This window comes from Dermochelys coriacea, chromosome 10 (assembly GCF_009764565.3).
Source record: "Dermochelys coriacea isolate rDerCor1 chromosome 10, rDerCor1.pri.v4, whole genome shotgun sequence".
Classification (NCBI taxonomy): Eukaryota; Metazoa; Chordata; order Testudines; family Dermochelyidae; genus Dermochelys; species Dermochelys coriacea.
The window spans coordinates 64303332-64329424 of record NC_050077.1 but is presented as its reverse complement, the minus strand read 5'-3'; the positions used below and the strand labels follow the sequence as shown (position 1 = coordinate 64329424).

Genomic DNA, 26093 nt, shown 5'->3' with positions numbered 1-26093 from the left:
GCAAGTGCTTTGTCACTCAATTGATATAATAGCTTCTACTTGGCTCTGAGACCAGTAAGAGCATAAAGACACAGAGAGCTCATAGCATGAATTATGCTGTAGGCACTCATTCATTACCACCTTCTGTATTGAGCAGAGATGTTATTATACTTTGTTCTAATACAGAACAATATTGCTTAGGGAAACAATACAAGAACCATTATTTCCAAAACTATAAAAATAGCAAACTCAGACTGTTGGAAAGTTGCTTGGTAGCACCTTCACACTCAAGGGTCTTTCAGCAAATCCATAATACAGCTGTTGTTCAAGAGTCTACAACTCATCTGTCAATATTGGCTGACATTAAAAGCATTGTGTAAAAATGGTATTCATTCTCAAAGAGCTTCAACATTCAACCTCCAAGGTGGCTGCATTTCCGTGGTCAGCTAAGTGTTCTCGATATAGTACATCCCCTTACGTATCTCAAAAGGTTGTTCTCAGGCCTTGAAGTGTTTTAAGATGCTTGGGTGGAAGGATTAATTTTTTTAAAAAAATCCCATAATTTGGATGTTTTAAAGTGCCGAATATACTTAATTCGATTTCAACCAATAATAAATGCATTGTCTGCCCATTGTCCTACCCCGTGCGCAGAACAACAACTTCACACTTCTACAGCAGCTTCCATCTGAGGAGCTCAAACCATTTATTGACTTTAATTATTTAAACCTCACAGTGACTGAGTAAGATAGGAAAGTAGTATTCCTACTTTACAAATGGGGAATCTGACACATTACATAGGAAGTCTGTGGAAGTGCCAGTAACAGAACCCAGATCTCCTGACTTCCAATCTTGTGCCTGAACCAAAAGACCAGCCTCTTCTTAAAAATGTGCATTACTGGGTGACTGGCTGGCTCAGGGGTTTGACAATGAAATGCAAAGACTTTCACCCTCTAGATTTGTTACTTTCTCCCCTTCTGTCCTTCTGTCTTACAAATTAAATTGTATTCTTATTACTTTACCAGGATTAATGTCTAATAAAAGATAAATTGTACAATATATTACAACATAAAAAAGGTAAGTAAACATCCCCCAACGATCCACTATCTACTGTACACCTGATTTCCAGGAGTCAGCTAGCTGTTAGCTCCTCCTGTGAGTAAACTCACCTTTGCCTCACGCAATATATCCTCCACCAACCCCAGACTTTCTATCTCTCAGTTTGACTGACCCTTCTCCCCCACGTTGGCAGTGGATACTGGTTGTTTGCAGCTAATTCCTTTCCAGTGGTTCTCACAATATAAGCATTTCTGGTTCCCGATATGAAAACTGTCCATTCTTGGAACTCTTAGTCAAGCTTGTCAATACAGAAGGGTGAGACATGGCAGGGAGGCTGGAATACAGTATCCCACATCCAAACACACACCATTAAACCTGTGACAATCCAAAAGGAGTGAAATAGTAATTATTAGCAATTAGTAGTAATACTGCAGAGATAATTACCCCTGCCAGAATAGACAGGCAATCCAAAGTTTTAATGAAGTCTAGCAGCAACTGAGGTCACAGCAAGTAAGAGGACTAGAGAAGAAAAAAAATCACTGCAAAAGAGAAGGGATACGCTCATGGGAATGCTTCTGAAAGAAGTTATTTACAAACAAACAGCCAAGCAACAGCCTGAGAGCAACATCTGCTTTGCCAGCAGCAAGCCATCAGTAGGTAGGATGAGACATGGAGTAGCATGTAATTTCCACTTTGTATATACATGCGTACAATAACCACTCATAAATGTCTTTTCCTTTTTCAGTTCTCGGGAAGAGGCAGCCATCCTGTTTGCCTGTAGCTGACTCAAGTCCTACGGTAAGCAATCTTCTGCATGCAAGCGCTGAATAACCTTCACATCAACCAATGTATTAAGTATATGAATTATAGTTTGCTTCTTGCTCTTTATCCCTTATCTCCCCCTAAGTGGAACAAATATGATGTGTGCCATCATGGATGCTTTAATATTTTCACTTTGCTTTAAAATCCATTGTTTTGAAGGAAACTGACGAGTTGGGGGAAAGCCCGTCTCTGCAGCACAAAGCTTGTGGCCATTTTACACATACCTTCACGGCCAAAGTATGATACTTCTTGCAGAGCCTTCATTCGGGTAGGGCAAATTGGGGCGACTGCCTGGGCTGAGCTGGGGGGAGCCCCTGCCCCCTCCCCCGGCAGATTAGATACTCGGCGCCTATGTCCCGGGCCCCGTACCCCCCTTGGGTCAGGCATGACTTCATGGAACCTGTAGCTTCAGGTCACCTTGCAGGATCTCCCCTTGTTCCAGTTCAAAATCTCTACCAGAATTATTGAATTCTCACTTTTGTTCTAACAGCTCTTTGAGCAATACAGAGCCATTAACGACACTGCAATGTGACAACTCTGAGGCTATGTCTACACTGGCAACTGAATTATAAAACTACTGTTTTTCAGAGGTGTTAAAAAAAACCATATACCCGAAAGACAAAAGTTTTGCCAATGACAAGCACCGGTGTGAACATCTCTTTGTCGGCAGAAGTGCTCTCCTACTGACAACGCTAACGCCGCTCCTTGGGGTTGGAAGTTCTTTGTCAGCAGGAGAGCCGACAAGCAGTGGCTACACTGCGTAGCTTTTAGCAGCATGGCTCTAGAGACACAGATGTGTTGCTAAAAGCCGTGTAGTGTAGACGTAGCCTGAATCTAACACCACCTCAGTTTATTCCGCCAGCGTGGTTTCTCTAGGACTTTGATATACGATTACCTGGAAACCTTTTCAAGAGGCCATATGATAACATTCTCATTTTCTTCTTCTTTCTCATTGGGTCTATAGAGCCAGAAGTGTGGTGAGTATACAAGTTTAAATGGAGTAATGGATGAAGTCATAAATCAGAGCTCAATCCTCGCTATCTCTTTAGATCTTTGATTCAAGATCAGCATGTCTGCTTTTGGCCATTAGGTGAAATGAAACACAAGAGAGAACAACATAACTGAGGTGAAAAATATCAGATATAAGAAACAAAATAAATTCTAAAATTGAACTTAAGCTGCAAAAAAAAGCTGTCAAGTGACAGATGGAAATCAGTAGTAACAGTCTGAAGAGAGACTGAACATGGGTTCCTACCTTCAGGATTTTATCATATGTCATTTCAAAGTGAATGTAATAGGTATGTACTCATAAATAAATACCACATGGGGTGGTAATATCCATGTAATATATATCATGTAATAAACTGCATTCATCTTATACTTTTGACTACCACCCTGCACTGCCCACTAATCTGTTTCCCTTGGGATACTTCTTACATGCCATACTCCACCACCGTTTCAGTCTTTTTTTTTTTTTTTAAAAGTCAACTTGGCACAATAATATTTTCATCTCTACCCTACTCTAGGACCCCTGCTCCCTCCCACACACCCAAAAATTACCCCTGCCTGAGGCATAGGGTAGGCAATATTCAGTCCTGGGTCAGTGTGTAAATTCTGACCATTTGTAATCCTGAAAGCTAGACAAAGAAGATTCAGAGCACTGAAAAGTGAAAATTCCCAACCAGGCACATAGTGCTGACTAGCTCTTGAAGGTCCTGAGAGTTCAGATTTTAAAGCTGAGACATCTTTGTGTACAAGTCATTTTAGAGGCTTAATATTTTTCTCCCTGTGAACCATGCTCAGTAGAACTCAAAGACATTTGGGAGGATGAAAGAAGTGGTTCTAACAAAGTAAAATAGAAAACACCCCTAAAATAGTTCTAAACTGGATTTTCTGTGTAATATCTGGCATAATGCTGGTACAGAATGCATGATGATGTATCATGGCATGCAGATATTACTTCCACTCATTTAGGATGACCTGAATAACCATTATTACTCATAGATGAAGCAGCCTGTGATAGGGTGTACAAACCCACACTGAACCTGAAGGAGTTAAAGGATAATACTGGGCCCAGCTAGCCCTACCCCTCCAGACCTGCAGAGGAAGCTCAAAAGGGAGCAAAATTTAGCTCAGAGAGGGGAGGAAGATAGACTTACCCTGAGGGCTTCAGAACAAGGGTGCCAAAGAAGCCTCCTTGTGAAGAAGGCTGCCTTCTTGAGTCCAGTTGGTGCTGAAGGTTTAGTTATCTTTTTTTTCCCCATCTTATGTTGAACTGGGAGAAATGGGGAGAGACAGAGGGTAGGAAATGACCCAGGAAGGTAACTCTGAGGAAATTCCAAGGTACCAGACACTATTATCTGTCAGAGCCTGGTGGAGGGGGATGGCCCAGGCTCCCCTACCACTTGCCTTTGTTGCAGGAGGGGCATAAGAGTCATTCCCACCCAACTCCTTCTCTAGTAAGGAGAGGGCAAGGTTGTTGAAACCCTTTAGGTGAAGCTAGGCCACACTCAAGGGTTAGGAACTGGACTAAAAGCCCTTCCCACAGGGCAACGAGACTAGAAACTGGATGTGCTACCTAATAGGCCACCTGGCCTCTAAGGACTCTTTTACACAGCCCTACCAAACTTATACAGTAAAACATTATGCCGCATGAAAACAAATCTCAACACACTTAATGGAGAGCTGGAAGCTCCTCTGAAACACATGATGATCTTTTTGTTTATCAGGCTATACCCATCAGAATCATATCTCTGTAATTAGCAACTACACTATTGTCACAGCAGGTAGCTTTTGTCAATCACTGTATACTTTTAATGTTAGTATAAGCAATGAATGAACTGGATGTTAATTTTATTTTTCTGTGCAAGATGCTACTTGTAAGATTGATTTAAAGACCTTTTTCTTCTAAATGATGTGAAGCAGAAGTGCCTTAGAGATATAATGCAATCAGTTTTATAATTGACAAACATGATTACATTTCTGCAATAAAATATATGCCAGCACCTCAGCAAAATATGCCTAATGCTGTATAAATCCGGCATTAATGAAGAAATTGAAAAATAAACAATAGCGGCATCTGAAGTACAAAAATCATCAAGGCATATTTGAGACTAATGTGATTAAGTACAACATGATGTGTAAACAAAGATTGTTTCTTTGGTTCAATATTTCTAATTTTTAGACAGCTTACAGTATTGCACAAGTTGTTTTATACTATATTGCTAAAGTAGTTTAGAAATATGGCATTCCCAGTTCTATTTTCTAAGAAGAAGAATATGTATATTCTTGGGATTATAGTCTATTAGTATGAGCAAATCAATTTTTCAAACTTGCTTGCTTAACATTAGATAAACTTGAGTTTGCAATATTTCTAAGCCATTTGTACATTTTGAAATAAGACGTTGCAATTAGATGAATGCCTGTAGAATCGGAACATGTTCTGGAGGGTTGCTGGATGGTTCTGCTTTGTGCAAAATGTTAGAAAAAAAAAAAAACACCTTACAATATGCCATACGATTTTAAGGGCAGACATGATCTCTATGGTTTGGTGAATTACGAGAAGCTCAAATGATTTAGTGACTGAGCTTCAATGTCCTCTTTTGCTCCTTACAAATGCAGACTGTAACTGTCAGACTGTGCAAAAATTACTAACATACCTTTTTAAAAATTGCTGAGATACAGATAATATGTTTGCCCTCCAAAATACCCATTCTAGACAGCAGTATTGTATTTTGGAAACACTCACTTAAAATAGATTTCAAGGGCTAGATTCTGAGGTGCACTAGAGCTCCCTCCATTCAGCACACATGAGGTGGAAGAGCATTATTCCACTTTCCCACCTCCCAATACTGGAAGCAGGTATGGATCAACATGAGAATGACTCTATAACCTATAAGTCTTGCAGGATATGGAGACTCAGGATCCAGTCCTCTGCTCCAATGACTCAAGAGAGACAAGGTGGGTGAGGTAAAATCTTCTATTGAACCCACTTCTGTTGGTGAAAGAGAAGTTTTGACCTACACAGAACTCTTCAAGTCTGCAGGGCCAGAATTAGAGGCAGACTACATAGGCAACCGCCTGGGGTGCCGGGGTTCGGGGCTGTTTTTGTTGTAGGTGACAAAAGGGAAAAAGAATGTTTGAAGTAAAATGTTTGTTATTCTGTATACGGATTCATTTTTCACTAACCTCCTGGAACATTCTGGACCTTTGTAGAATCTCATAGAACCTTCCAGACTTTCTGAGAACTACATTTTCCTTGAACCTCCTAGAATTTTGTCAGCCATCCCCACACAGGTATATAAGCGGTGGGGCATTGCCAGTCAGTCAGGGAGATAAGAACAAACTGAAGTGAAGTGAGAGCCCAGCTGCCATATTGTGAACCTTGCTTTCTTCTGTAATTGGGAAAGCATGCTTGTGTTTTAAGACTTGAAGTGTGTAAAGAGCAACTAATAAAAGGACATCCTTAATGAAATGCAAGATATATCTATCGAACCCCTATTTACGCAACAATATAAAAGAAATACTGTTACTTCTTTTGCCATGCTTAACACATAATGTTTGATGACATGCAAATCATGCATCAAAGTCATGAAATGGTCTATAAATGCAATAAAATAATGTATTCAAAAGTTTAACAAATGGAGGGGGAATGCAGAAGACATTCCTTGCCTAAGGCACCATTTGGTCTAGGGCTGGCCTTGCAGGTCTGAATATTTCTTCACTTACCTCATCTCTCTAATATCCTGGGACAACCACAGTTACAACACTGCAAATGCTAAATGTTTAACCACAGTTGAACAGCTTTAACAGAAGAGGCTGAGGAAGCCCCCTATCAGAATATCCCTTAGCCCACTGGTTACAGCACTCACCTGAACGGTGGCAGATCACTATTCAAATTCCTTCTTCTCATCAGGTGCAGGGGAGACTTGAACTAGGGGTCTCCCACATCCCAGATGAATACCCTAACCACTGGGCTAAAAGGTATGAAGCAAGTCCTCAACCCCCAGCTGTTTTGGGTGAACTTGCCTGAGGGACCCCATTTGTTAGGCAGCCAGTGAGCATGCCTACTGGATTTGGCCCCACACACGAGTTAAGCAGGTCAACACCTATATTCCCCTGGTTTGCGAATTGCTGTGGGGTTTAGGTGGGAGATTAGGCATCTGGGTGCCTACAGTAAGGTAGCAGTGCACATGCTCAGAGGCAGAAACAGACATGTAAGAACCCTTTTACTGCAAAAATGTAGGCACCGAGTTTAGAAAACTACAGGGTTCAGCAAGAGTTTTGTGAATTGCTGTGCAGCCTAAAATTGGGACTTAAGTACATAATCTGGGGTTTACATGCCTACATACTTCTATGAATCTAGGGCTTAGTTGGTAGGACGTGGTTTATGCTTTGTTATGTCTGGTTCAACTGTCATGCAAGATCTCACGCTGATGCAGGGTTAATTAAAAATCTCCAGCTTTATTGTGGTTGCTTACAACATGGCTTCTTCAGCCTCATGGCTTCCCACACAGTTCTCCAGGAGTTATTGCTTCCAAACAGTTCACCCCAGGAAACAGTATGATGCCAGAAAGTGTCTGCTAACACTTTCATTTTGTCACCCCTTCTCTTTTAAAACAATAAAACACACCAGAAATAACTGATAATTTAATATTCCTTTCAGAGGCTGACTATTCTTGCAGTTACTGCGTTCATCAGTTTATCTAGTTATAAAATCATAACAACTTGGAAGTCTATCACACAAAATCCCTCAGGTGAGCGGGTCTTTTAACAATCCACCCTCTGCTGAAATTTTGTGGTTCATTGTAGCCTCCCTAATGTGGTCTTCCTCCCATCTGGTCAGCCACAGTCTCTAGGCTTCAAGTTGCTGGAGTGTCCCTCAAAACATCTTCTTCCTCCTGTCTGTCCTGTGGTATGCCCCTGACATTGTCCACTTCTAACATTTTGGCTTGGGACTCCCCTTCTGTAGAACCCTAAGAAGTGTTGTCCATCCTGTCCTTAGAGGTTTCTTGTATTTTTCTAAGGTGCCTACGATTTTGCCTCATTGTCTGTCCATTGTCCATTTGCACTTAATATGATCTTTGGTTTCCTGGTTGTACCACTATAACTTTGTGCCAGACCTTATCCTGTTTTGTTAATGGTTGTGTATGCACTTCGTCACCTACCTCCAGATCTCTCACCTCTGCTGTTTTTGCTTTTTTCAACAGTTTCTTAGATTTTTGTCTTTGGTGTTTGTTCGTTTGTTTACTGCTGATTCCACTTTGCGGTTGCTTTGAGGATACCTCAGTGAAGATGTTGTGTGATCAAAAATCTCAGTCTTTACTGAACTTCTGGAACTCTCCTGAAACAAACTGTGGATCGTTATCTGAACAGGTGATATCCAGTATTCCGTTGCCAAAGGGTCTCTTTTGGTTGACCGTCTTCCCAGGATCTGCAATCATCACACTTATTCCATGAACATCCTTAATTTCTCATTCATTCCTTGCCATTACATAGTCTCTCTGGCTTGCCTTAAGCAACCTTCAGTTCCCAGATGTAATGAATGAACTTTGTGAATAACCTCATTCCAGCTCTTGAGAATAACTGCTCTCCCCCCAAAATATAATGCTATTCTGTGCGCACAACTCATCTCTTATCCGAAAGAATGGTGTTCTCACTCTAAGTACTTGGTCTCTTGTCGCTGGCCATCCCTGTAGGATCATGAGTTTCAATGTCTGTAGCGTTCTGTCTGGTTCTGTATCTCTCTCAGCCTTTTTTCTGAAATAGGTAAATACTGTACCATATTTATTGCCTCCATCTCAGTGTCTATGGATCCCTCCTTGATGGGTTTGGACAGGTACGCACAGCTCATGGTGTCTACCAACACCAAATCTCTGGCCGGGCAATACTTGGTCTGTATGTGGATGATGCAACTACAGAGGTATATATGCTGTAAGCACTTTGGGGCATTGATTAATGGCTCTCTCCAAATGGGTTAGGGAGGTTTACTGTCAGATTGTATGTCTATGGTGCAAACGTAAGTGTATTGGTGAAATTCTCCACTCCAAAGGGTATTGCTAACAACTCTTTTTCAATTTGAGCATAGCCCCTCTCTGTCATGGACAATACTCTGTTTATGAAAGCAACAGATTGTCCCTCTTGCAGAATGGTAGCCCCGAGACCCATCCTGGATGGATCACATTGCAGCCTCAGGGGTCTCCTTTGCATATAGTGATATTTCAAAATAGGAGCTTTCCCAGTCATCTCTTTTACTTCCTGGGCTGCTTGTTCTTGTTGGTCCTTCCACTCCTATTAGTCAGTCCACAGTCATTTCCACAGTCAGTTTGATGTGCTGGAACACATTTTTTTTTACAAGACATATGGTAAAAAGTCTGGCTTTAGACAGATCTGGTAATAAGTGCTCAAGTCCTCATACTCACTATTGCTCTCCTCAGTTACTGAGTGTACTTTGGATTTGTTTTTCTCCTCTCTAGACAAACAATGGACTTCAACATGATTAAATTTGTCACAGATTTGGCATTTTTCCCCAATTCTGGCTCTGTTACAGACCTGATATGTGATTTTAGTCAAATCATTTTACCACTAGCTGACTGTTTGCTATGTCACATTTTCTTTGTTGCCATTTTAGATCGTAAGCAATTCATGCAAGGACTGTTTCCTACTATATATATATATATATATATATAGTAGAGGTATCTAGATGCTACCATGATATGAATAATAATAATACATTTTGCATATGTAATTTCATGCAGGCATTTTAGAAACACATTCCTCAAAAATATAAATATTTATTTTGTTGGCACTTTAATAGCTATTTATTAATTGATGCAAATTTAGGCCCTGACACAGCAAAGCATGTGTTTAATATTAAAGTCACTCACATGCTTACTGAATGTGCTAAAGTGTTTTGCAGGATTGGAACCACCTTAGTGTATCTGAATGGTCCCAAACTAAAAGTCCTGGCAAAAGATGATCTCTCTTTATCCACAGATCAAGTATTGCATGGATAGCAGCCCTATAAATTGTTGCTTTGTGCCTTCCCCATCCTGCCAACGTGCATCCACACTAACCTAGGGGGATTCCCACTGGGACGGAGATGAATTTGAACTAATCTGACTCATCCATTCTCTAGTATTTCTGCTAAGGCTGCCAGCTGTGGTGTTAAACGTAGTGGTGGTTTCAGTGACACAGATCCTTCCTCTGGGAGCTGGACTAAGGATACAAATTCATTCCCCATAGGCCAAATAAACCACCAGTGGTAACAGCCTGAACTGTGTACAATGCACACTGCACAAGTCACAGAATTCCTCATGAATATTTTTGCTATTTTGTTTTGTGTGAGTTTTGTACCTTCAAAATCCACCTCTTTTGCAAATTTGATGAAATTGCTATTTTCATATCAAAAACCCATGTGAAAAGTTAACTATTGGATGTTCCGATGTGAAAGCTGTTTTTGTTCAGAGAATAGACTCATTTTCACTGAAAATGGACTTCATTTAAAAATAATGAAATTTAGCAAAATTGAGCCCATTTTTGAAGTCATAACAGCCTTGAAATCCGAGTAATTTCATGGAGTGTTTCAAAAGTTTTTTTATACAGCTTGTGTAATAGGTTTCAGTCACTACTGGTCCTGCCTGGATTTGAACAGAGAGACCTAAGCTCAAAATCTTTAGCTCTTATTACAAATACTCAGAATCATCCAGTTCCCTTTCAGAAAGTTTTTGTGTACTCATTAGAAACTGCTTAGATGCAACCTTCTGAGTTGATGCTCTTTAGAGTTTCCTGGGTAGAGAGGGAATTTGGTAGCTACTACCACAACATTTACAACTGTTAACTCAGTCTTCTGAGGTCCCCAGCTCAACTAGCATCAGGTAATGCTTTTTAAAACCAACGTAGGGTAGAGAAATAATTATCTACAGTTCAAATTCTTCCAGAGATACTACGTGTTCTAGCCTCAGAGGTTGGGTTTTTAAGGAACTATTTCAAACTGAACATTTGAGAGAGGTTTCAGAGTAGCAGCTGTGTTACTCTGTGTTTGCAAAAAGAAAAGGAGTACTTGTAGCACCTTAGAGACTAACAAATTTATTTGAGCATAAGTTTTCGTGAGCTACAGCTCACTTCATCGGATGCATTCAGTGGAAAACGCAGTGGGAAGATTTATATACATACAGAACATGAAACAATGGGTGTTACACACACTGTAACGAGAGTGATCACTTAAGGTGAGCTATTACCAGCAGGAGAACGGGGGGGAAAAAACTTTTTGTAGTGATAATCAAGGTGGGTCATTTCCAGCAGTTGACAAGAACGTCTGAGGAACAGTGTGTGGGGGGGAGGCGGGGGGGGAGGAATAAACATGGGGAAATAGTTTTACTTTGTGTAATGACCCATCCACTCCCAGTCTCTATTCAAGCCTAAGTTAATTGTATCCAGTCTGCAAATTAATTCCAATGCAGCAGTCCACTGAATGCATCCGATGAAGTGAGCTGTAGCTCACAAAAGCTTATGCTCAAATAACTTTGTTAGTCTCTAAGGTGCCACAAGTACTCCTTTTCTATTTGAGAGAAGGTTTCTTTCTGGGCGTACATGATGATCAAACAGTAAGTTGGAAACTTTCTGCGTCATTTAGTAGCAGATCATAAAATTGCAAACTCATGGTCTTAAAATGAAGGAAGAAAGGAAAGATGCTGTGCCTGGCATTACAGTCATGCTGTGCACAGTTCCACCTGGACATTTTGAAGCATCTGAGGATACATGTTTCAATGAGCAGTGCCTAAGAGAGAGGTGGGGAAAGTCAGTTTCAGAAAACTATTGCTTACCATATAAAGGATTTAGGAGTGGCATATTTACACTGGTAAATGAATGAGGAAGGAAGAAAATTGAAGGTATGGGACACCTGAAGGTTCATGAATTTTCTTCCGCTGCTGCATCTCTCTCATGTCAGTTCTAAAAGGCCTGGCTTGTGTCACAAACTCATCAGCACCTTTTCTTCTGGCAAAGTTAGAACCAATCACCTTTTCCTGGTGAATAACAGCAGGGAGGGAAAAAGACAGACATTTGGGGAATGGATAACAAATCATTCCAGGTAGGCTGACCTGTGTAGAAGGGACAAAACATTTTAAAAACTGCTGATAATTGTTCTTGTTGTTGTGTTCTTCACTGCACTCACTGCTAAAATGGAAACAACAATGCTTAGGAGTACTAAAAGACTAACATTTGCAAAGTATTTTGAGCTCCTCAGAGGAAAGGCACTATGCAAGTACACGGTACTATTGTTGTCATTATAAATTTTGTCAAAACAGTCATGGGGCCTACTATTCCTGATAATCATGAAAAATATACAGCTCTCAGAAAAGCCTGTGTGTTGTATCATGGGCACAAGTTTTTGGGTTGCTCACTGCACAGGGCAGAAGCAGTGTTTGACCCTGATCCTGTGAATTCTTGGGCACGTGCTTGACATTATGCACTGGATTAGTGCCATTGAGGAGGGACAAATCTCATGCATAAATCTAAACATATGAAGCAGGGCCTTTATTGCGGCCTTGTACAGCACTCAGCACATTACCACTGTTAATGAATATTAATAACTTCCTCTTTCTCCAGCACCTGTTACACATCCCTGAGTGCCATTGTAGGAATCATGAATCACAATTAAAATAAACAAATGTGTAGGGGCACCAGGCTGCCTCTGGATGGTGAGACGTATGGGTGCCTTATGGTAACCAATTGATGGAGAGTGACAATGAAGATGGCTCACATTACTTTGATTAAAATTATGCTAATCAGGAATTTGTCCGTATAATTCCACCCCTTTACCAGAAGTGCAAACAACATGGCATATATGGTGGAAAATATCTATACTTATTCAGACCATTACAGTGTGACATTGTAAAAAGCCAGTTGAGATAAAATTAGATTCTAACTTAATAGGTAGATTGGGGCCTTTAAAGAATGGCTTTTATATGATCTTTTAAATTACCTAATAACCATTTACCAGTTCCATTAAATTGAAAAAGATTAAAAAAAAAGAAAAAAAAATTGGTTAGTGCACTAGCCTTTAATTTCTGAAGACCTAGGTTCAAGCACTGACTAATGTCCCAAGCAAAAATAACTAATGTCTCCTCTGCCTTCATTCCTGCATACATAATATTAGCCTATTTTAATTATTATTTGTATTACAGTAGCAGCTAGATGCCCCAACTAAGAACAGGACCCCACTGTGCTAGGCAGTCTTTGCCCTGGAGAGCTTGCAATCTAAATAGCCAAATCAAACAAAAGGATGGGAGAAAATTATTATTCTGCTATTACAGAGGTGGAATCTAATGTACAGACAAGTTAAGTGACTTGGTAAAAGTCACAGAGGGAGCCTGTGGTAGAGCAGGGAATTAAACACAAATGTCCAGCATCCCAAGCTGGAACTTCAAATCGCAAGACCATCCTTTCTCTGCCTGGCATAATTGCTGTTGGCCTCCCTCCACACTCATTAGAGATTTTTAAAGGGTTTTAAAAGGAATTAAAGAACACAGTTTTATAGACTAGAGGTCCAGTCTTGCAGTCTCTGCTCAGTTCTTATTCAGGTAAAACTGTCATCAAGATTTTCTAGACTTTAATGCTGTGGGTGAAATCCTGGCCCCACTCAAGCCAGTGGGAGGTTTACCATTGACTTTAATGGGGCCAAGATTTCACCCTGTTGCCCTTAACCCACCATGTTTGTCTTACTGACGTCAGTGCAGAGATGACCTGCGCCTGTCGATAGCGTGGGGACAGAGTGAGGGCAGCCGGCTTCAGCAGTGTTGCTGAGTGCTCAGTACAAGCCAAGTGGCAAATCAGGAGGAGGGGCATGTGACCCTGCATACCTCCCCCATGCGTTGCCTCTGCTTCAGTGGCTCTTTTGCCTGAGACAAGAGTAGGCCCCAGTTCAGGAAAGCACTGAATTATGTGCTTAAGTCCTATCCAGTGCAGGAAAGCATTTAAGTATATGCTTAACTTTAATCATATGCTTAAATTCCACTTAAGTCAATGGAACATAAATATGTACCTGAGTGCTTCCTGTTTCAGTGCTAAAGTTCCTGAATAGGGATCCTCTATTGAATCAGGTCCAAAATAAGGACTACAAAGGATTGCCCATAGGAGTCCAATTCTTGCCTTTAATGCTCTGTAGTTCTTTTAACTTCTGGATATTTTGGCTCTTTATCTTAACTCTGAGGCTCAGATTCTGAACTCTGATACACTAGTGTAGCTCCAGCATATTCCTCCAATGTCAGTGGTGTTACTCTACAATTAAATGAGGGCAGAAATTGGACCGGAAGCTTCACTCTCCCTGTTCAGGAATCAGACTCTCTAGCCCGTTTCCAAAAAGAGAAGAGGTGTTAATGTGTACAATATGGATTTATAGTACTGGACAGTTTGCTTGCTGCACTGACAGAAGGGAAAATGTGACTAGATGAATGGGTCTGCTTCCCTGCCTTCCTTCCCCCCCCCTTTTTTTTTTAAATGTACACTTGATTATGCAGCCTTTGATTTCACTTCTGGAAGAGGTTCTGCCTTTTTATTAGTGTTCGTATGATCAGTGTGATTTCCCTTCACTGCATTTTCATTCTTCCTAGCCGTTCTCTGAAGTTTGTTTAAATATCACAGTCCGTACAGAAATGGAGCAGACACAACGTTTAGTGGAAGGAGAGTTTTCTTTGCTTTACTCAAGAATGTTTTTACTAGTATGGAAAATACCTACCCCAAATCCCCCTCCTCTCTTTTGAGGAGTCTGGTTATACTTTTGCCTGACACAATTTAGTGAGGGGGCAGTTAGTTCTATGTCTTCAGCATGGTTAAGCTTTCAGTACTTTTCTTTTGTGTTCCTTTTTCTAGTTGCCACTTCAGGTATCCATTGAGCTTCAGTGAATGACCAAATCTTTTAAATGCTTTAGTTGAACATTATTTTATTGCTCTCTCCAGCAAACTCCTTACTATTGATGGTTTTACTTTATTGGGGCCTTTTATCTATAAAATGGAAGAGCGCAACTGCACCACTATAATTATAGTTACAGCTGAGCAGCTGTTTCTATCATACACCCAAACATTCAGGGGCCTATAAAAATTTGGCTGAAAAATATGTACTTCAAGCTAAAACTTGGCATATGAGGCTCCATATTCAGAGTGAATGTTTTTGGATTTTTTTTGTTTTGTTTTTTAAACAACATGTTTAAAAAAAAGATCTATTTGGCCATTATGTAATTTATAACTATCAATTTCAACAAACATTAAGGAGAACCAGGGATGTTTATTTTCAGAGAAGAGGACATTTATCCTGTAACTATGGTTTATTCCAATTATACCAAATACTTAATGATGTAAATGTAATCATTTTGTGGGATGGATAGTGGTCCAAAACATGTGCAATTGCTCATTCTACTGTTATTGAAACACTGTATTCTGATGGATTTAGAGTAGATTTGTTACATGCTTCAATTTATTAAAAAGTATTTTATGCATAAGAGTGCAGTTTATATTATACGTTAATATATGCACAGCTTTCTGATTGGATGAAATCTTGTTAGTTAATATTTTTCAGTATACCAGATTCCATCATCAATCCAACTGATTGGCCAATAGGAATTTCATTCTAGTAATATTGTTCCTACAATTTTTAAGCACCCTTCAAAGACAAAGAAATCCTTCCTTTACCATATTATTAGGGAGACTTAAGTGATGAAGTTAAAATATACAGAAGCATCACTGTAGAGCATATATAACAAACGTTCTCCGAAGTAGAAAGTATGTAGTAGTAGCTTCAGTAGAAAGACAAACCAGAAACATGTGTTTTTCTCTTTTTTTCCCCTTCCTTCCGAGTCCTGCAACCCCATACATCCAAGAGAGGGAGAAAGTGAATGACTTCATGTCAAGAGATTTGTGAAAAACCAGATATTTCTGGAGTAGGTCAGCTAGCAATTCATTCTGTGGGGATTCCAAGTCTTGACTGCCACAGATGAGCTACAGAATCCACTATACTCAGCTGCAGATTCAGAATTCCTTTCCCTTTGATTTAGAATTGCTATAGATTTTTTAGAAGTGCTTAGTCTACTTAAATAAATGTAGAAGAATTAAAGTGGCAACAGCTATTTTAGTTTGCTTGACAAATGCTGCCCTTTTATTAAGTTAATGTGTCTCTCTCGTCTGTTTAGTTTTGCATATATTTTATGCACACAGTTTATTTCAGTTATTCATCACAGGAAAGCTTCAAATCTGAAGAACACTCTAAATGGCAAATACCAAACAGCAAAAGCTTGTTTTTTAAAACAGTTAGACATGCAATCGTGCACGTAATTTGTACATGCAAATTACTACAACTGTACATGCAATTGCATGTACAAATGGCCAGAACTGTCCATTTGCATGTTCAATTACCTTCTTTATCATAACCCTGCGTGAAAAATGGTTGCACAACTACGTACTTAATTTAAAAAAACCTAAGGTCCTAATCAGAAACTATTACGATCACAGGCTAAATTAATCCATAGTGTAAAATGAATGTAGTAACGCCAGATATGAATTTGTCTTCTGGTGTTTATCTTTTTAGAAAGAAACAAGGAAAAAGTAACTCACCAATACTTCAGTAATACTTTAAAAATGGAACATTGCTGATTCTTCTATCTAAAAAAGAAAAGGATGTTACAATTTCCACAGGATGTTTTTATAGTAAAGATTTAGTATCCAGGATGTAAAACAAGTCAAAAGGCTTTGTATGATTTATACAGTCCCCTTTAAAATAAATTTCACTACCTCCTCTGACTCCTTATTCCTAGGGTAACTACAGCCTGTATTGCATGATGTAATAATTTTCTTTACATTTCCTTTCCGTGACAGATTTGTCTGTAAAAAAAACAGTATGTTTTGACAAGACAGTTCCCCAGCATGTTCACATCACGGTCCAGCTTTGTCACTGGATTTTACTTTATTCTTCTGTTGTTCCAAAACTATCCCCCAATACGGTGCATTGCATTTTGCTCTGATGCATTATCTAGTTTATTTTTATGTCTCCGGGAAAAAAATCATTATGAACTCTAAAACCATGTGAAAGCTTGCTTGGATTTTAGTGCTACTGTCATTCACTTTACCATGAACATCGTCATATAGTGTGAACTCTGCTCATCTGCATAGAACATAAAAATTTGGGCTTTACTGACCTGATCTAAGGCCTATTGAAATTAATGGAAAAACCCTATGTTGAGGTCAGTGGGCTTTGGATCAGGCCCTATACAGGTGGAAGATATCTGGGAATGTGGTATCCATCACAATTGCAGAGGGAGATCTTTTCTACAGCATGTATGGTGAGTAGATGCTGTAGACTCTCCAACAACACTTTTCACCCACATCAAAGGTGCAGCAAGAACATAGCAGTGAAAGTTGTGGAACTGTGTCCTACCAGTGTGCCTCAACTCAAGCACTGGCTAAAATAGCAATTTGCCCCATTTCCAGCAATCTAGAGCCAGCCACTTCTATAGCCTGCCGTACACTTCCTTGAAACTAGGGTAAATTCCACCAGTGCAAACTGTGGCTTGCCTTCTTGACACTTGTAGCAGCACCAGTGCAAACACCATCAGTGGCTGGCCAATGACTGCTAGAATCTGGGTGATTCTCCAAGGCAGACAAGGCTACAGAACTGTATATTGCTATTTACATTTTTTAAAAAAAAATAAATAAAATAGTCATTGTGACAGACTTGTCATTCTTTTTACAAAACTATAATAAATTTTGGACAAAGAATGCCTTGTGAGGTATCATTTGAAAACTCATAATCTGCTGAACATTCTTGTCCTGGTAAAATAGGTGTATTGACTTTGTATGTAAAGTTATAAGATTCTATTGCATAACATTTCTGTAACATGTTCCAGAGTTAGAAAGGCAGGCCAAACCAGTTCTTCAAAGACAAAAGACATTCTGACACCTGGGCCAGGTATCAGCCTAATCAAACGGACAATCATGAACTATCCATTCTTTGGCAGGAAAAAGGGTGCGAGCAAGAACTTTACATATTGACAATGAAACAAACTTGCTGTCACCTGAACCTCAGCTGGAGATAATCATCAAAGAAAAGAGAAGGGTAGAAGAATCAGAAACAGTGACCTCCAAATATACCTCTCCCTCCCTCCATCTCTACTCACAGCAGCTACAACACTTGAAAGACAAAGGAAGCATCATTGCACTGGGAGAGGGGTCCTGGCTGGGAGGTTTTTTAGATAATTCAGACTGCTATAAGCAAATGCAAGTTGAAATCTTTGCTTTGAATCCATTTAGCATGCAAAATTAAGTATTAATTTGGGTATTATCTTTTATTTTCTTTGTAACCAATTCTGACTTTGTATCTCATTACTTGTAATACTTAAAATCTATCTTTCTGAAGTTAGTAAAACTTGTTTTATTGTTTTATCTAAACCAGTGTGTTTGAATTGAAGTGTTTGGGAACTTCCACTTGAGATAACAGGGCTGGTGCATATCATTCTCCATTGACGAAATGACAGACTACAAGTTTGTATTGTCCAGAAAGAGATCTGGGCAGTACAAGAGGCAAATTTCTGGGGAAGGTCTGGAACTGCACAGTTGCAGCAGCACAGGAGCCAGCAAAGAGAGCTGTAAACAGGGGAGTTTGAGTGGGAGTCCTGTTGGAGGAGAAGAGGCTGGATACTGGATGCGTTGCAGAGGATTGCAAGGGACTATAGGAATCGAAAGGACTTGCAGCCAGAGGGAACTGTGCATAGACTGGAAAAATCGCACCATCGCCAGGAAAAGGCAGGTCTACGTGATTGGGGACTCCTTACTGAGAAGGATAGACAGGCCTGTAACAAGAGCTGATCCAGAGAACAGAAGGGTGTGCTGTCTGCTGGGTGCTAAGATACAAGATGTGGACCTGAGGCTGAAGAGGATCCTAATGGGAGTGGGAAAGAATCCACTGATTGTCCTTCATGTGGGAACAAATTATACACTAGATTCTTGCTGGAACATATCAAGGGAGACTATGCCAGACTGGGGAAGATGCTTAAGAAAATCGAGGCTCAGGTGATCTTCAGTGGGATTCTGCTGGTTCCTAGAGAAGGGCAACAAAGGTGTGGCAAGATTATGGTGCTCAACAGATGGCTCAGATACTGGTGCTATAAGGAGGGCTTTGGGATGTATGGCCACTGGGAAGCATTCATGGACAAAGGACTGTTCTCTCAGGATGGACTTCACCTGAGTAAGGAGGGAAGTAGACTTCTTGGATGGAGGATGGCATAACTGATCAAGAGAGCTTTAAACTAGGAATCTGGGGGAGATGGTTGGGAGACGTCCAGGTAATTTCCATGCCAGATTTTAACATTGAGAGGGAAGAAAACAAAAGTAAGAAAGGATACAGCCGTGGATAGGAGAATGAACATAAGGAGGAAGGGCAGTGTAGATACCAGTCTAATAGGTGATACTGGCGGTAGAATGTTTGTGCCTAATTGGGTAAAGAATGTGAGCGAGGCCAAACAGCAAAAATTAAGATGTTTGTACACTAATGCGAGATGCCTAGGTAACAAAATGGAGGAACTAGAGCTACTGGTGCAGGAAGTGAAACCAGATATTATAGGGATAACAGAAACATGGTAGAATAGTAGTCATGACTGGACTACAGGTATTGAAGGAATACTTGTGGCACCTTAGAGACTAACAAATTTATTAGAGCATAAGCTTTCACGAGCTACAGCTCACTTCATTGGTATGCATCCGATGAAGTGAGCTGTAGCTCACGAAAGCTTATGCTCTAATAAATTTGTTAGTCTCTAAGGTGCCACAAGTACTCCTTTCCTTTTTAGGGATACAGACTAACACTGCTGCTATTCTGAAACCAGGTATTGAAGGGTATGTGCTGTTTAGGAAAGACAGAAATTAAGGCAAAGGTGGTGGAGTAGCATTGTATATCAATGATGAGGTAGTCTGTAAAGAAATAAGAAGTGATGGAATGGATAAGACAGTCTGTTTGGGCAAAAATCACATTGGGGAATGAAAGCTACTAGAGCCTCCCCTGGGCTAGTGCTTGGGGTGTGCTATAGACCACTCTGATCCAATCTGGATATGGATATTAAACCTCTTTAATGTTTTTAATGAAGTAAATACTAATGGGAATTGTGTGATCATGGGAGACTAACTTCCCAGATATAGACTGGAGGACAAGTGCTAGTAATAATAATAGGGCTCAGATTTTCCTAGATGCGATAGCTGATGGATTCCTTCACCAAGTAGTTGCTGAACCAACAAGAGGGGATGCCAATTTAGATTTGGTTTTGGTGAGTAGTGAGGACCTCATAGAAGAAATGGTTGTAGGGGACAACATTGGTTCGAGCGATCATGAGCTAATTCAGTTCAAACTAAATAGGATGATAAACAAAAATAGATCTGTGACTAGGGTTTTTGATTTCAAAAAACCTAACTTTAAAAAAATAAGGAAATGAGTTAGGGAAGTGGATTGGACTGAAGAACTTGTGGATCTAAAGATGGAGGAGGCCTGGAATTACTTCAAGTCAAAGTTACAGAAACTATCAGAAGCCTGCATCCCAAGAAGGGGGAAAAAATTCATAGGCAGGAGTTGTAGACCAAGCTGGATGAGCAAGCGCCTTAGAGAGGTGATTAAGAAAAAGCAGAAAGCCTACAAGGAGTGGAAGATGGGAGGGATTAGCAACGAAAGCTACGTTATTGAGGTCAGAACATGTACGGATAAAGTGAGAAAGGCCAAAAGCCATGTAGAATTGTACATTGCAAAGGAAATTAAAACCAATAGTAAAAAGGTTCTATAGCCATATAAAGAAGAAGAAACCAAAAAGAAGAAGTGGGACCACTTAACACTGAGGATGGAGTGGACGTTAAAGATAATCTAGGCATGGCCCAATATCTAAACAAATACTTTACCTCAGTCTTTAATGAGGCTAATGAGGAGCTTAGGGAAAATGGTAGGACAAATGGGAAGGAGGATATGGAGGTAAATATTACCACATCCGAGGTAGAAGCCAAACTTGAACAGCTTAATGGGACTAAATCGGAGGGCACAGATAATCTTCATCCAAGAATTTTAAAGGAACTGGCACATTAAATTGCAAGCCCATTAGCAAAAATTTTTAATGAATCTGTAAACTCAAGGGTTGTACCGTATGACTGGAGAATTGCTAACATAGGTCCTATTTTTAAGAAAGGAAAAAAGTGATCCGGGTAACTACAGGCCTGTTAGTTTGACATCTGTAGTATGCATGGTCTTGGAAAAAAATTCTGAAGGAGAAAGTAGTTAAGGAAATTGAGGTAAATGGTAATTGGGACAAAATACAACATGGTTTTACAAAACGTAGATCATGTTAAACCAACCTGATCCCTTTCTTTAAGAGGGTAACAGAGTTTTTAGACAAAGGAAATGCAGTGGATCTAATTTACCTCGATTTCAGTAAGGCATTTGATATGGTTCCACATGGAGAATTAACTAAATTGGAAAAGATAGGGATCAGTATGAAAATTGAAAGGTGGATAAGGAACTGGCTGAAGGGGAGACTACAATGGGTCAAACTGAAAGGTGACCTGTCAGGTTGGAAGGAGGCTACTAGTGGAGTTCCTCAGGGATTGGTTTTGGGACCAAATCTTAATCTTTTTATTACTGACCTTGGCACAAGAAGTGGGAATGTGCTAATAAAGTTTGCGGATGACATGAAGCTGGGAGGTATTGCGAATACAGAGAAGGACTGGGATATCATTCAGGAAGTCCTTGTAAACTGGAGTAATAGTAACAGGATGAAATTTAATAGTGAAAAGTGCAAGGTCATGCATTTAGGGATTAACAACAAGAATTTTTGTTATAAACTGGGGATGCATCACTTGGAAGTAACAGAGGAGTAGAATGACCTCGGAGTATTGGTTGATCACAGGATGACAATGAGCAGCCAATATGATATGGCCATGAAAAAAGCTAATGCGGTCTTGGGATGCATCAGGTGAGGTATTTCCAGTAGAGATAGGAAGGTGTTAGTACCATTATATAAGGCACTGGTGAGACCTCACCTGGAATACTGTGTGCAGTTCTGGTCTCCCATATTTAAGAAGGATGAACTCAAACTGGAACAGGTACAGAGAAGGGCTACTAAGATGATCCGAGGAATGGAAAACCTGAATTATGAAAGGAGACTCAAAGAGCTTGGCTTGTTTAGCCTAACCAAAAGAAGGCTGAGGGGAGATATGATTGCTCACTATAAATATATCAGAGGGATTAATACCACGGAGGCGGAAGAATTATTTAAGCTCAATTCCAATGTGGACACAAGAACAAATGGATATAAACTGGCCATCAGAAAGTTTAGACTTGAAATTAGACAAATTAGATTTCTAACCATCAGAGAAGTGAAGTTCTGGAACAGCCTTCCAAGGGAAGCAGTGGGGGCAAAAGACATATCTGGCTTCAAGATTAAGTTTGGGATGATATGATGGGATAAGATTAAGAGGGATGATATGATGGGATAGCGTTGGGATAGCCTAATTTTGGCAATGAATTGATCTTCAACTATTAGCGGTAGATATGCCCAATGGCCTGTGATGGGATGTTAGATGGGGTGTGTCTGAGTTACTACAGAGAATTCTTTCCTGGGTGGCTGGCTGGTGAGTCTTGCTCACATGCTCAGGGTTTAGCTGATCGCTATAATTAGGGTTGGGAAGGAATTTTTCTCCAGGGCAGATTGGCAGAGGCTTTAAACCACGATTTGAGGACTTCAATAGCTCAGACATAGGCTAGGGGTTTGTTACAGGAGTGGGTGGGTGAGATTCTGTGGCCTGCATTGTGCAGAAGGACGATCATAATGGTCCCTTCTGACCTTAAAGTCTATGATTCTATGAACTGGGAACTTGCTTGTATTGCCCTGTATGGAATTCACAAGTGACTGACCAGAGCAGTCATGTAACTCAATGATTTTGCATGCTAGAGGCTGTGTGTGAGCAGGATCAGGAGTGGTTGTTCTCATAGTAAATAAGTGAAAAAGGCACCCCAGATTGGGGAATTGAGGGAACACAGCTCTTTAACAGTCCAGATTATACCCTGGGTAATGTCAAAGGCATTTCAGCAATCAACAGGGAATTTCAATTCATTTTTTAGAAAAATATTTCATACATTATGAAATTTTGCCAGTACTCAGATGAATCATGATCATGCTTCCACTGCATCTATTGGTGAACAGTTGATCCCTAGAGTGCCCAGGCTGGGTGTCTATAAACACAGAGATCTGATCATGTGCTGTTTTTTTTGACAAGCACAGACATTTGATCATAATAGTATTATGTTTGCTTTTTAACAATTAACATTAAAAACCCAATCCCCAAGCCCCTCATGATTTACTTACTGACTCTGGTTCAGCATCTCAAATATTTATGCAAGTGACATTTCTGCACAGAAACTCAGCATCATCTAGTGCTAGGATGAACATGGCCAAGGAGGTGGAACCAGTGATCTAGACACACGTGTGTGCGTGCGCGCGCACACACACACACACACACACACGAGAGCTACTTCCTTTAACACTCCCCGCTCCCCAGAAGTGTGGCAGAAGCCCACTTTGAATGGGGGTGGGGCAGAGATACACATTGAGTCCTAAATTTACTAAAAACCATACTAAGCACAGGGAGTGGGCAGAGTCAGAGGGAGCAGGAGGAAGTCAGGGGTTGAGGTGAGTGATCTGCATGGAGTGGAGCTACTGAGACTCAGGAGGGTAGGGGGGTCCCAGCAGTTAGCATGTCTCTTGCCAGTAGTAGGAGCTCCTAGCCCCAACCTGATCACCCCGATTCCTATCTCCTCCCCAGGCCAATCCTGGGTGCTGCGTCAGCCACTCCAGCCCCCTGGGTCCCATTCTGGCCTTTGTCCCCAGCAGCTATGGGCCTTACCTGGCCTGAGCAAGTGAAACAAACAACATGCAGGGACAGAAACATAGCTCAGCCCCCACAATACTTCCATTGCAGGCAGACTACTTACCTAATCACCACCTCACCAAGAACGTCAATGATCCAGCTCAGGGGAATGGCCAGTTCCTCCCTTGCTGTCCCATCACCCTTGTCGGCTGCACTGAACTAGCCTGCCCTGCTTGAGCAGTGTTGGGCTCAATGGTAGCATATTGCACTCCCTTTCTGTATGGGTCAGATAAGTAATGGCACAATGTGGCTGATGATCAATTCAGTGAGCATCCCTATTTACGGAAGTTCCTCAGTCTTACTCTGGCTCCTGCAATACTTCTAAGAAAAACCCCAAAAAACAAATCGTGCACATTGCACCAAATGTGACATTGATTAGAAAGGTGTCTGCCAAAAAAAGGAGATACTATGTCTCAAATACTATGGGGATGGGCAACAGTGCACATTCATAACAGATTAAATTAAAATAAGGTACCACCATGGAAGACACTCCATGGAAAATTACTGCCATATGCAAGACTGAATATTGAAACATTCTGGCTGCTGTCATTTTGGAATTTCAGTACTAAGAGTCAAGGTTACTGTGAGGGTGGTTTATTACAGCTCTCACTAGATGCTTGCAGAGATCAGGAGGTTCTCAGTAAGAAATCATTGGAGGATTGGGGTTGTCTTTGTCAAATCAGTCTGAATTGATAATTAGAGAACTCTCTTGGATGAAGAGGCACTTTTAGTAGATGAAAATGAATCATAAGAGAATAAGTTTTTTTAAGATGACTTTATGTTGAAAATATTTTCTCAGAACTGCAAGGTCCAGTTTTAGTTTCCTGAGTATATTTGAAGATCCATCATATATAATTCAGAAAACACAGCTATATGTCTGAAAAAAGGGATGTTATAGTCATAAGCAGAACAAATTATTTCCTTAACACCTGGTGAAAAAGTCATATTAGGTTTTTGAAAAGACAACTATCTGTGTTAATGGAAGCTTTAAAATGAAAAGGAATAAGGGCTTGAGCCAATGCCCACCTAGGTCATCAGGAGTCTTTTCATTGATTTTAATGGATGTTAGATTGAACCCTATGAGACACAGGACTGAGACTTAGGATACCAAAATATATTGAGACCAAACATTTTTACTTGCAGTACTATGACCCTGGCTGTATCCACCAGTATCTCACAGCCCTTTTACTACTTTCCCCTGAAATATCTCTAGTTCTATCATATCAATAAAAAGATATCCAGATGTTCTGTATAACACATGCCCAAGTGAGGAGCTGAGCATTGTGACTTGAAAAATTACACAGTTCATTGGGGATGCACCAAATGGTTCAGACAAAATAAAAAATAGCCCACACATTGGCCAGAAACTCAAATTAGATGTGGATATTGGCAGTACAAGGATAGGTCTGTATTTCCAACTGAGCACTCAGAATTCCCAGTCACGCAGATCCCAGTTATGCTGAGTGAGAGCATTCCCCAAGCAACTAGGAGCTACTTTAATCTAGTCTTGCACAGTGGAAAGATCTGGCAGCAGCTCATGTTTCATCTAGGCAGGACTTGGCACTGATCCCTGTGCCAATTCTGGAGATGGCATCTAAATGCATATGACATTGGACTCTTCTATTGCAGACTGATCTGGAGTGTGTATATGTATGAATGTACATGTGATTGTCTGTGTGATTCACTCCATTACTCTGTACACACTAAGGTCCTCATCCTGCAATGATTTCTGCCCAAGCAAATCCTTGCAGTATTGCAGAGCCCCAGTGGTTGATTCAGAAGGACGCAGGGATCTAGCATACAGAACTCATTGCATGATCCGGGCCTAAAATTGCACATGATGTTACTTAATTAGGAATTTGGAAATGTATTATGTTTTCAGGCAGAAGTGCATTATGCAGTGAAAGATTATTTGGCTTTAACAATTTTGGCAGAAGCAAATTTTCAAAATCTCAAAAAATCTTGTAAAACAAACTGTCAAAAATAATAAATTTTGCAAAAATAACGTTTCATCAAATTCATGCAATCCAACAAGTGTCCACATCACAAAATACAACCAGAAATGACACTAAACAGCAGCTTTGCTGGCACTCCAGTATTATGCACTCACTCTACACACCAGCATGATTAAGAAACAGAAGGATTTGAATCACATCGGTGTTACTCCAGTTTTACATCAGTGTAACTCCATCACTTTCAAATGAATTTACACTACCATAAAACTAGAGCAATGGAGTGATACATCAAGCCCAGCATTGAATGTTCTGAATATTCATGCTGGTTCAGCACAATTTTAT

General features: G+C 40.3%; 1 long non-coding RNA gene across 3 annotated transcripts in view; it reads right to left on the bottom strand.

Moving 5' to 3' along the window:
• Positions 1 to 26093, bottom strand: part of LOC119862657 — a 210720-nt gene that overhangs the window by 99595 nt on the left and 85032 nt on the right. For 2 of the 3 annotated variants that reach the window (XR_006274763.1, XR_005295315.1), the window contains one exon: positions 16462 to 16509. The exons of the other annotated variant lie outside the window; for it this stretch is intronic. This is a non-coding gene — a long non-coding RNA (uncharacterized LOC119862657). The remainder of the gene's footprint in view (positions 1 to 16461; positions 16510 to 26093) is intronic. 3 annotated transcript variants of the gene reach the window in all.